The 11,286-nt window shown below is 39.5% G+C and overlaps 2 protein-coding genes across 4 annotated transcripts in view; one reads left to right on the top strand and one right to left on the bottom strand.

Moving 5' to 3' along the window:
* VTI1B (vesicle transport through interaction with t-SNAREs 1B) overlaps positions 1-11,286 on the bottom strand; it is a 125,804-nt gene that overhangs the window by 49,622 nt on the left and 64,896 nt on the right. The window lies entirely within an intron of this gene.
* The window catches only part of RDH12 (retinol dehydrogenase 12), a 340,678-nt gene that overhangs the window by 302,957 nt on the left and 26,435 nt on the right, over positions 1-11,286 (top strand). The window lies entirely within an intron of this gene.

The raw sequence follows: 11,286 nt of genomic DNA, 5'->3' as shown, positions 1-11,286 counted from the left end.
AGCAAATTGGAGAGAAGAGGGTTTCCTTCACACAATAGTAATTCTTACCAATTTAACATTTGATTAGCAATCATCACATTTTGTCACACATTCTCATTATTGTGTTACCTAATATTTGTATTGGGTTTTATAACTTTATAAAAGCCTTTCATTTGTTTTGTTCCTTATTCATTCATTCTTGCAATTGACAAACATTTATGGCATTCCTATAGTGTACTAGGCACTGTGCTGAGGTCCAGCAGGGAGCCAGGAACACAAAATCTCTGCCTGCCCAGAGTTCATGGACTGTCAGGGCAGACCTTAAATAGGTGATCACTATATATAAATCGTGGTGAGGGTTATGAGGGGAATTAGAGAAAGCTCTGGGAGCTTCTAGCAGGGAGAGGAGCTCTAAATCAGGAGAGGCTTATTTGAGGAAATAACATTTGAGCGGAGGCCAGAGGAAAGTTAGTGGGCAAGCAACACAGACAAGAGTGTGCTGTGCAGAGGAAAGAACCCACCTGAGGGCTCACAGAGAGAGCAGGGTGCACTAGAGCAACAGAAAACCGTCTAGGGAGAAGGGAGAGTGCCAGAAATGGCAATAATAGCCAGTGCTTACATGGTGTTTATTATGGCCAGGCCCTGTCCCAATGCTTTATATATATTAACTGTCTTAATTCCCATAACAATTCTATGAGGTAGGTACTATAATTTTCCCTTTTTACGGACAAGAAAACTGAGGCACAGTGAGGTTATGTAAGCTAGCCTAGGTCAAAGGGGCAGAGCTGGGATTCAAACTGAAGCAGGTAGTGTTCCATGAGAGGGCCCTGTATGCAAAGTGGTCCCCAAATGCCAGAGGAGCCAAGACACCAAAGGATGAGGCAGACAAATCCAGTTTCTTCATAAGGGTGTTTTACTGGGGGAATTTACAGACGGAAGTGTGGTCTTGGGTGGCAGATTTCTGCACACGTAAGTTCCACACTCAGAGTTTATATACTGTAGGGAAAGAGTCAAACTGCTCTGTGCAAGACAATTAAAGGTAGCCCTCCAGAACAGGCAAGAATGCTACAGTGTAATAGATAATAAGCTGTGCAGTAACATCAAGGTTGACATGTTCTTACACTAGGGACAGTAAATAAAGTAGGAATCAGGATATATTCACAGGACTGGGGCTAATCAGAAGTCAACATTGCAGATTAGCATCCCAGATGCAGTCACTTTTGTCCTCCAAGTTGTATGCAGGGTCTATTGTGCCCTTAACTATTGAGCTATTCTGCCAAAAGATGAAGCTGGAAATTTCTCCCCATACTTATGTGTATTTGCATAGGCATATAAAATTTGCATATAATTTCAGCTAAGTTATAGACACATTGGAGCCATTAATGGAACCCAGATTAAAAACCATTGATTATCTTTACTAAAAAATTAGCCGGGGTTGCTGGTACGCATCTGTAGTCCCAGCTCTTTCGGAGGCTGAGGTGGGAGGATTGTTTGAGCCAGGAGTTGGAGGCTGCAGTGAGCTAGAATTGTGCCACTGCACTCCAGCCTGGGTGGCAGAGCAAAAACCTGTCTAAAAGCAGAGGAGAGCCTTGAGGAACTCTAACATTATGAAATGGGTAGAGGGAGGGGAGCCCAAAAATTGACTGAGAAAACAGCCAGAGAGGTTGGAGATGTATCAGACAGGGTTCAATCGGAAGAGAGAAACTACATAATAATTTGAAGAGGGAAAGTTTAACATAAAAAAAATTATTAACCATAATGGGATTGGAATAATGAGGAACTGGATAGTATAGGTGTTGTTATACTTCTCCTGAAAAGAAAAATAAATATTTTATGCTCTGAGGAGGATTTGCAGCTACTCAACCCTGCTGTTGTAAATGCGAAAGCAGCCATAGATAATATTTGAACAAATGTGTTCAAATGTTATTGTGTTTACTGTTCAAATGTTACTCTGTTCCAATGACACTCTATTTACAAAAACAAACAGTAGGCTGGATTTGGTCTGTGGGTCATGGTTTGCCAACCTGTGTGCTAGTGAGAAGAAAAGAGAACTCTTAAAAAGATAAAAAGGGCCAGGCACGGTGGCTCACGCGTGTAACCCCAGCACTTTGGGAGGCCTAGGTGGATGGATCACTTGAGGTCAGGAGTTTGAGACCAGCCTGCCCAACATGGTGAAACCCCACCTCTACTGAAAATACAAAAAAATTAGCTGGGCATGGTGGCAGACACCTGTAATCCCAGCTACTTGGGAGGCTGAGGCAGGAGAATCGCTTGAACCTGGGAGGCGGAGGTTTCAGTGAGCTGAGATCATGCCATTTCACTACAGCCTGGGCAACAAGAGCGAGATTCCGTCTCAGGAAAAAAAAAAAACAAAAAACCAAAAAAAAAAAAAACCCATAGAAGGCTGGATGTGGTGACTGATCCCTGTAATCCCAATACTAGAAGGCCAAGGCGGGAGGATCACTTGAGCCCAGAAGTTCAAGACCACCCTGGGCAACCTAATGAGACCCTGTCTCGACCAAAAATTTAAAAAATAAATAAATTAACAAAAAAAATTTTTAAAAAATAGGCACTGTCCTGGTGTGTGCCTTTGATCCCAGCTACTCCGGAAGCTCAGGTGGGAGGATTTCTTGAGCCCACCAGGTTGAGGCTGCAGTGAGCTGTGATTGTGCCATTGCACTCCTGCCTGGAAGACAGAGCAAGACCCTATCTCAAAAAAAAAAAGAAAAAAAAAACGAAAGAGAGAGAGAGAAAGAAAGTTATGTGTATGTAAAAAATCTTCACCTTTTTAAAGCTTTTTTTTTTTTAAGTAATCAAAAAACAGTAAGTCACAGGAATTACCTTGATAAAACATTTAGAAAAGTTTTAGGCTAGTTACTAAAAAGTAAAGAAAAAAACTTTTGTAATATGATTGTTTTGCTTTATTGGAACTCTATTTAGATAACCTGGAAGACAAACTCAATGAAAAGAATACTTGGATTTAGGCTGGGCACAGTGACTCATGCCTGTAATCCCAGCACTTTGGGAGGCTGAGGTAAGCAGATCATGAGATCAAGAGATCAAGACTATCTTGGCCAACATGGTGAAACCCTGTCTGTACTAAAAGTACAAAAAGCTGGGCTGGTGGCACGTACCTGTAGTCCCAGCTACTTGGGAGGCTGAGGCAGGAGAATCGCTTGAACCCGGGAGGTGGAGGTCGCAGTGAGCTGAGATGGTGCCACTGTACTCCAGCCTGAAGACAGAGCAAGAAAAAAAAAAGAATACTTGGATTTAATTAAAATACAGGAAGAGTGTGTCCAGGGTTATGAACATACACTATATTTTTGAGGAAAGTAAACAAGGAAACTTGTATCTTAAGCAAGACAATAAATATATCTTAGTAACAGCATCAAAAGTCCCCTGGTTATAGGGAATCATTTAGATGTATTGAGAAAAGCCAAGACTACAGAATCAAGTTATATCAGAGGAAAATGGCTTTGTTCCAGACCTGGGAGGCAGAGGTTGCAGTGAGCCGAGATCATGCCACTGCACTCCAGCCTGGGTGACAAAAGCAAAATTTCATCTCAAGAAAAAAGAAAAAAGAAAAACCCAAAGATTACAGAAGTTGGCAAAAAGTTTGAAGGAGAGGACTATCATTTCAACCAAGAAAAAGATATCTATTTTTAGGGGTATAAAGAACGAACAACAGTGACTCATGACTTGGGAATCATGTGCAGCGAGGTATAGCACAAGTAGAATTTTTTGAGATATAAATTTGAGAAGTTTTAGAAAAGAAATAGGTTGTAGAATACAAAATCAAAACCTCTTATAATTCACTAGGAGCAAATTTATACTTTAAGACAGTGTTATTTTAACGTAGAGGGCCAAAATCTCAATCTTTAGAAACACTTATAACTTCTTTTTGATTATAGCCAACTTAATCACATACAAATTTTTAAAAATGTTAAAGAACTTTATTATTATATTATTTATTATTATTATTATTATTATTATTATTATTATTTGAGACGGAGTCTCTGTTGCCCAGGCTGGAGTGCAGTGGTACTATCTTGGCTCACTGCAACCTCCACCTTCTGGATTGAAGCGATTCTCCTGCCTCAGCCTCCTGAGTAGCTGGGACTACGGGCATGTGCCACCACGCCCGGCTACTTTTTGTGTTTTTAGTAGAGATGAGGTTTCACCATTTTGGCCATGCTGTTCTTGAACTCCTGACCTTGTGATCTGCCTGTCTCGGCCTCCCAAAGTGCTGGGATTACAGGCATGAGCCACTGCGCCAGGCCTATTATGATTTCTATAGACTATTTATGATGTGTTTGAACTTTTGTCTTGTCCTACACTTTCTCTTTTATAATTAACCAGTCATTTTGCTTTAGGAAAATAATTTACCATGTAATAAATTATTATTATGCAGTGGCATGATCAGCTCATCATAACCTCAACTCCTGGGCACAAGCAATCCTCCCTCCTCAGCTTCCTGAGTGGCTAGGACTACAGGCAAGTGCCACCAGGCCAGACTAATTTTCAAATTTTTTGTAGAGACAGTGTCTCACTATGTTGTAGAGACAGTGTCTCACTATGTTGCTTAGGCTGGTTTTGAACTCCTGGTCTCAAATGATCCACCTGCCTTGGCCTCCCAAAGCATTAGGATAACAGGCATGAACAACTGTGCCCAGCTTTTAAAAAAATTTAATATATATATATTTTTCAATGGAGATGAGATCTCATTATGTTGCCCAGGCTGGTCTCAAACTCCTGAGCTCAAGTGATTCTCCCACCTTAGCCTCCCAAAGTGCTAGGATTACACATGTGAGCCACCATGCCTGACCTGTGCTCAGTTTTTAAAGTTTTTTTCTATTAACCATTTTTATAGCCTGTGAATGTCAGATATTCACCTAAGCAAGAACTTTAAAGTTAAATATATGGGTATTTTGTGGATCACTTAGAAGGTTTAGCTGTATTTCTTAAACCAACAATATTAAATTAGTCTTACTTATCAAAAATCACACATTTAATATTTATTTTACTAATAATTTTAAAGCCAGTTTATTTATTAAAGAATTACTTAAGTCATGTGAACTTGGAAAACCTTTGGGCTTACTAATTTATGATTGCTTATTTATTTATAAGTCAATTGGGTATCATGTAGATACAACATATAACATACTACATGTATATATGTAAACACATCTAAACACACATATATATATGCACAAATAGAAATCCTATACCTTTATTTTTTTATTTGTTTTTTGAAACAGGGTCTCACTCTGTTGCCCAAGGTAGAGAGCAGTGGTGTGACCATGGCTCACTGCAGCCTTGACCTCCCAGGCTCAAGTGATCCTCCCACCACAGCCTCCTGAGTGCCTGGGACTACACATGCATGCCACCAAGCCCAGCTAACTTAAAAAAAATTTTTTTTTTGTAGAGTCAGAGTCTCACTGTATTGCCAGGGCTGGTCTTGAGCTCCTGGGCCCAAGTGATCCTCCTACCTTGGCCTCCCAAAGTGCTGGGACTGCTGGCATGAGTCACCTCACCTGGCCCTTATAGCTTTCATTTTAGAATTCTAGTCATGAGATAGTAATACAAACTCACCAGTTTATAAAAGATGGTTGGATCTGAAGTATTTCTGGAAAAAATTGGAACCTGTTAGTCCACATGGCTAAATTTCATTTGTCCCAATAGGTAATCTAATGAAGGCTGTGAGCCAAAGTTTTTGGGTAGTTTGATGGCAGTTTTATTTTAAAAATCTTTTATCCTTTTATTCAGTTTCAAATACGTTTAGAGTTAGATTTTTAATATTAACATTTTAGCTTGAACTGGCTGAATTGTATAAGAAAAACAAAATTTCTAAGTCTTCTTAAGTTAGTAATACTACAAACAGTGAGCTTTATCTCAACACAAGTAGGAAAGTCAGTAGTTTCAAAGTAGGCAGAAAAAATATATAGAGGTAGACAGAGAACTTAGAAGATCCTACATGTTAGCTCTATAGTTCTGGGTGGACCACTTAAGTTCTAATCTGTATATTATTTTAAGATGTGCACAACAATGGGCCATTATATGTATCTAGCTGGAGTCTCAGAAAACCCAGTATGTCTTTTTTTATTTTTCTGAGACAGAGTCTCACCCTGTTGCCCAGGCTGGAGTGCAGTGGCATGATCGCAGCTCATTGCAACCTCTCCCTCCTGGTCTCAAGTGATCCTCCCACCTGAGCCTCCCTAATAGCTGGGACTACAGGTGCATACCACCGTGCCTGGCTAATTTTTGCATTTTTTGGGTAGAGATGGGGTTTTGCCATGTTGCCCAGGCTGGTCTCGAACTCCTAGACTCAAGCGTTTTTCCCACCTCGGCGTCCCAAAGTGCTGGGATTACAGGCGTGAGCCACCGTGCTTGGCCTGGCATGTCTTAATGTTTGAGAATCTCATTTTTTAAATATTAATCTCTCGGTTTAGAAAAAAAATGTTGGACTCGTATTTTTATGATCTCAGTAGCTCTATTCTCATTCTGCAGTTGTTTTGGTTGTTCCCCTTGTTTTAAATTTAAATATATTTCTGCCTTTTGAGGGAAGGAAACATGTGTATTGTGAAATTCTAAAAATCTCTGCCTAAGAGGTGTATGGGAGCCAGGAGAACAAACAGAAAGCGCTGAGTTCAGATCACAGGGGTTGAAGGAGGAGGAGCAGCTGGAGGCAAGAAGGAGAAAGCCTCCTAAATCATTAAAATTTACGAATCGTTTCACATATCTTTTTACCTCTTGAATTGAGGCATTTTTAAAATAATTTTTTTAAAAGCTTGTAGGTGTTATTGGAAGTAAATCTTCCATTCAATTTGTCTGGATCTAAAACCAACTTTTTTTCAATTGTGTGCGCAAACAAATTATCTTAGGCATTTTCAGAACAGCTCCATTTTGGCTACTGCGGCTTATAACCATCCTGGATTAGGTGGATCTACTACTTATCTAGGCACTCGCAAGTGGGAAGATGGTAAGTATTATACATAAAACTCAGCAGGTGTCTTAGAGGGCACTTCCCATCTAAGCTTTGTGTGAGACAAGTTATGGAGTGGAGTAAGAGTGCCCTCATGAGACTGGAAGAGGAAAAAGCTAAGGAAAGATCTCATCCCAAATCACCAGGGAAACAATTTACAGAGCTTCTATTTTACCCTGCCCTAGAATTTAACAAAAACCCTTATCTTGAATTCATAGCAGCAGCTCTTGTTCTGAGACAGTCATTGTACCACGTAGCCAAGGAGGAAACCACCTTTAATAAACCAGAACTTCAACTAAGACAGGAACTTCATTGATTTCAGGAGGAAGTCATCTGTAGCACTCAGCAGGGGCGTCGAAGTCCAGCAACACAATGCATTTTGTGCTGGCACATGCACGAAGGTTGGAAGCAGGTCTAGGTAGTCCAGCGAGGTCACTCTGAAATCCTGTCAGTTATGCCATTTTGTTGATGGAAATTAAGGCTGCTGAGGCAGAAATAAATTGATAAAGATTTATTGGAAGCCAAATGTGAGGATCAATGTGGGAAGACACACTAATAAAGCTGGGTGTATTCCAAAGTTTGTTGTTACAAGTTGGAATGATTTTATAAGAAAGTTTAGGAGAAGGGAGGGGGACTCTTCATACTGGAGTTGCCCTTTTTCATTGAAGGGCACAATACAGAGGTTACAATCATTGGCTACAGATGACAACATACAAGTTCAAATGTCCATGTTTAAGACAATCAGTAACACTTCATGATTCAGAAACAAATAAGTGTCCTTTTCAGTGTCCATAGGTTACATATTAATGTGTACATCAACAGTTTGAGGAACTCTTAATAAGATTTGAGAGACTCATCATAAGATTCTTTACTCAGAAATGGGATGTAAGCCATGAATCATAAGACTTGCCCCAGGTGGGCTAATTTGGAAGACTGCCAAACGTGACCTGCAGGTTATCACAGTTAAATGCAATGTGGGGTCCTGAATTCAATCTTGGACCAGAAATAGGACATTAGTGAGAAAACTGGTGAAATTAGAATAAAGCCATTAGTTTAGTTAGTGGTGTTGTACCAATGTTAATTTCCTGGTTTTGATCATTGTTCTAAGGTTATTTAAAATGTTGACATTTGGGGAAGCTGAGTGAAAAGTATGCGGGAATTTTTTGTATTATTTTTGCAGCTTTTTGTAATGTTTCAAAATAAGATGTTTTAAAAAACACATTTGATCAGCCATGATAGAGGAAAGGCTGAATTATCTTTTTATCTTTTTTTATTTTCACTACAGAAAATTATATTTAAAAAATAATTTTTATAGGAAGAGGCCCTCAAAAATTATGCAGCCAAAAATATAAGAAAAAATATCATTAAGTGTGTCAAGCAGTTAATTAATAAAGATATAGCCAGGTGCAGTGGCATGTGCCTATAGTTCCAGTAACTTGGGAGGATGAGGTGGAAGGATCCCTTTAGCCTAGACGCTCTGGGCTTGTAGTGTGTTGTGCCAATCAGCTGTTCACATTAAGTTCGGTATCAATATAGTGACCTCCTGGGAGCAGGGGACCACCAGGTTACCTAAGGAGGAGAGAACTGGCCCAGGTCAGAAACAGAGCAAGTCAAAATACAGGTGCTGATCAGTCGCAAGATAGTGCCTATGAACAACCACTGCACTCCAGCCTGGGCAACATAGCAATACATGTCTCTAATTTTAAAAATAAAATAAAAATATGATGTCATTTTCTGAATTTTGTGATATTTGTAGTGTGAACCCAGAAAATTTGTGACAGGTCTCAGTTAATTTACAAAGTTTATTTTGGCAAGGTTGAGGATGTGCCCCCATGACACAACCTTCAGAGGTCCTGACAACATATGTCCAAGGTGGTCAGAGCACAGTTTGGTTTTACACATGCACAGTTTGGTTTTATACATTCTAGGGAGACATGAGACATCAATCAACATATGTAAAATGAACATCGGTTTGGTCTGGAAAGGCAGGACAACTTGAAGTGGGGAGGGGGCTTCCAGGTAGCAGGAAGGTGAGACACAAACAGCTGCATTCTTCTGAGTTTCTGTTTAGCCTTTTCAAAGGAGGCAATCAGATATGCATTTATCTCAGTGAGCAGAGGGACGACTTTGAACAGAATGCGAGGCATGTTTGCCCTAAACAGTTCCTAGCTTGAATTTCCCTTTAGCTTAGTGATTTTGGGGGACCAAGATCTTTTCCTTTTCCTTTTACATTTTCTCCATCCTTTAAAAAATTTTCTGGAGAAAGCGTTTTAGAAGAAAATGAGTCTCTGGTCCCAGCTTTTGTCTGATCTCTCATGGTTAGGATGTTTTTTTCCTAGACAGGTAGGTTCTAAGTTATTAGGAAAGCCCACTTTTAGAAGGTTGTGATGTCTCATGTCCTATGAAGAGAAATTAGGGGGAGGAAGGGATAAAAACAACAGTAAACAAAAGAAAAATCCTGGAAAATTGATATAGGCCATTACTCTGTAGTCCATACATCAGTAGTCAGGTATGAAAGTGGTTTATGTATGTAAATAGGTTGCTGTTATTTTCTCCTGAAGTTTAAGTTGTCTAGCTTCAGTTTACAGAGCTTTACAAAAGCACAACTTAGTTGTTAGTGACTCCAAAATAGGAAAAATGGGGAAAAAAGAAGGAAAAAAATTGAAAACATTATTTTGAAGACTAGTAGCCAAGAAAAATTAGAATTCAGTCCAAACTGTAGAAAACAATAAAAATTGCAAAACATTAGGCAAGACTAAAATCTAACGATAGGTGTACTATACTTTTTTTTTTTTTTTTTTTTTTTTTGAGACGGAGTCTCGCTCTGTCACCCAGGCTGGAGTGCAGTGGCCGGATCTCAGCTCACTGCAAGCTCTGCCTCCCGGGTTCACGCCATTCTCCTGCCTCAGCCTCCCGAGTAGCTGGGACTACAGGCGCCTGCCACCTCGCCCGGCTAAGTTTTTGTATTTTTAGTAGAGACGGGGTTTCACTGTGTTACCCAGGATGGTCTCGGTCTCCTGACCTCGTGATCCGCCCGTCTCGGCCTCCCAAAGTGCTGGGATTACAGGCTTGAGCCACCGCGCCCGGCTAGGTGTACTATACTTTTTGAAACAATTTTTTCTCTCTCTAGTTTCCCATCTTTACTAAAGACAAATTATGGTATGTCTTTTTTGCTTTATTATACTTGGCCTAATTATTTGTATACAGTGAAGCAAGAATATATATATATACATATATATATATATATATACATATATATATATATATATATATACACACACTTTTTTTTTTTTTGAGATGGAGTCTCACTCTGATGCCCAGGCTGGACTGCAGTGGCGTGATATCGTCTCACTGCAACTTCTGCCTCCTGAGTTCAAGTGATTCTCCTGCCTCAGACTCCCAAGTAGCTGGGATTACAGATATGTGCTTTCACACCCAGCTAATTTCTGTATTTTTAGTACAGATGGGATTTCACCATGTTGGCCAGGCTGGTAAGAATAATTATTTTTTACATAGGCTTTTAAATTTGGCTTTGATGAAACTGTGTTCTGTAGAAAGAATCTTAGATAAGACTTCTTTAAAACTGAGCCCAGCCCTTGATTTGTGCCATCAAATACCTATGAATTGAGTTAACCTCTCCTCTTGAGGTTCCAAGGTAAACTTGGGGCTCCTGGGCCTTTCAGAAAATGACATTCTTTACCTACCACAGGTCAGGAACCCTGTACAGGGGCTGTGTAGATAAAGGTGAAGAGGCCAGTTTTTCCAAGGGGCTATCTTGGCTCCCTAAGTCAAGTTTGATTCCAAGGGAATCACACCATTCCAGTCAAAGTCTTAATAAAATAACCGTTTTCTCCAATTTTGTCCTGTTACAAATGAAAACAAATTCTGACTGCACTTATGTAAATAACTGTATTGTTATAAGTAAAAATACTCACAAATAGTTTCCAAATTCTGGGGAAATTATGCAGAGAGAAACAAATATGCTCCAAGTTTTGTTCATGGGAGTATACTTTACTCAATTGCTAAAAGCTGTAAATAGCTTAAAAGAAAAGTTTTCTTGACTCTGAAAAACAAAGCATCAGCAACGTTTTAAGCAAAAAGTTAAAAAGATTACTTTAGTCTTCTATCAGTTTAGTTTACACAGTTAACTCCTGTTCTGCTTGATATTTTTGAACACTTCAGCTCTCCATGAGAGTCCTGAAAGTTTTTTCCTCTATTCTAAGGTCACAATCTCCAAAGTTATCAGAAACCTGCATTTAAGAACACCTGTTAGAGTTCTATAGCTGATTATAAAACCACCTTCTAATGAGGACCAAAACAAGACA

This window comes from Macaca thibetana, chromosome 7 (genome assembly GCF_024542745.1).
Source record: "Macaca thibetana thibetana isolate TM-01 chromosome 7, ASM2454274v1, whole genome shotgun sequence".
Lineage (NCBI taxonomy): Eukaryota > Metazoa > Chordata > Mammalia > Primates > Cercopithecidae > Macaca > Macaca thibetana.
The sequence above is the reverse complement of the archived record's forward strand: the minus strand, read 5'-3'. Positions and strand labels throughout refer to the sequence as shown.